Raw genomic sequence first — 388 nt, forward strand, 5'->3', positions numbered from 1 at the left:
TTTCACCGGAAGAGACACTCCTCAGGGCCATTGGGGGCGGGGGGGGGGGATGTTGAAAAGGAAGGCACGATGTTCACCTCCTTTCCTGAAATCCAGCGTGATCCTGACACTTCCACTGGCCCCCTGTATGTCAAAGCTGGGTTGGGGTCTGGTCCTTCTTGGGGAAGGGGTTTGCAGCTTTTACTCTTTCATGTGCTCCAGGTGCTATTTATGAATGTCATATAGCATGAGTCAGGCAAAAACTAGCCTCTACCTTTGTCTCCCCGTTTGTGTATAATAATAAAAGTAATAACGCCAGGTGTGGAGACATTTAATAGTCACCAAGCACCAGCAGCTAGCATGAAGCATTAATTAACACCAGGCAAGTCTTCCCTGTTACTGGCAACTC

The sequence above is a fragment of the Buceros rhinoceros genome, unplaced genomic scaffold (assembly GCF_000710305.1).
Source record: "Buceros rhinoceros silvestris isolate BGI_N320 unplaced genomic scaffold, ASM71030v1 scaffold9147, whole genome shotgun sequence".
NCBI lineage: Eukaryota > Metazoa > Chordata > Aves > Bucerotiformes > Bucerotidae > Buceros > Buceros rhinoceros.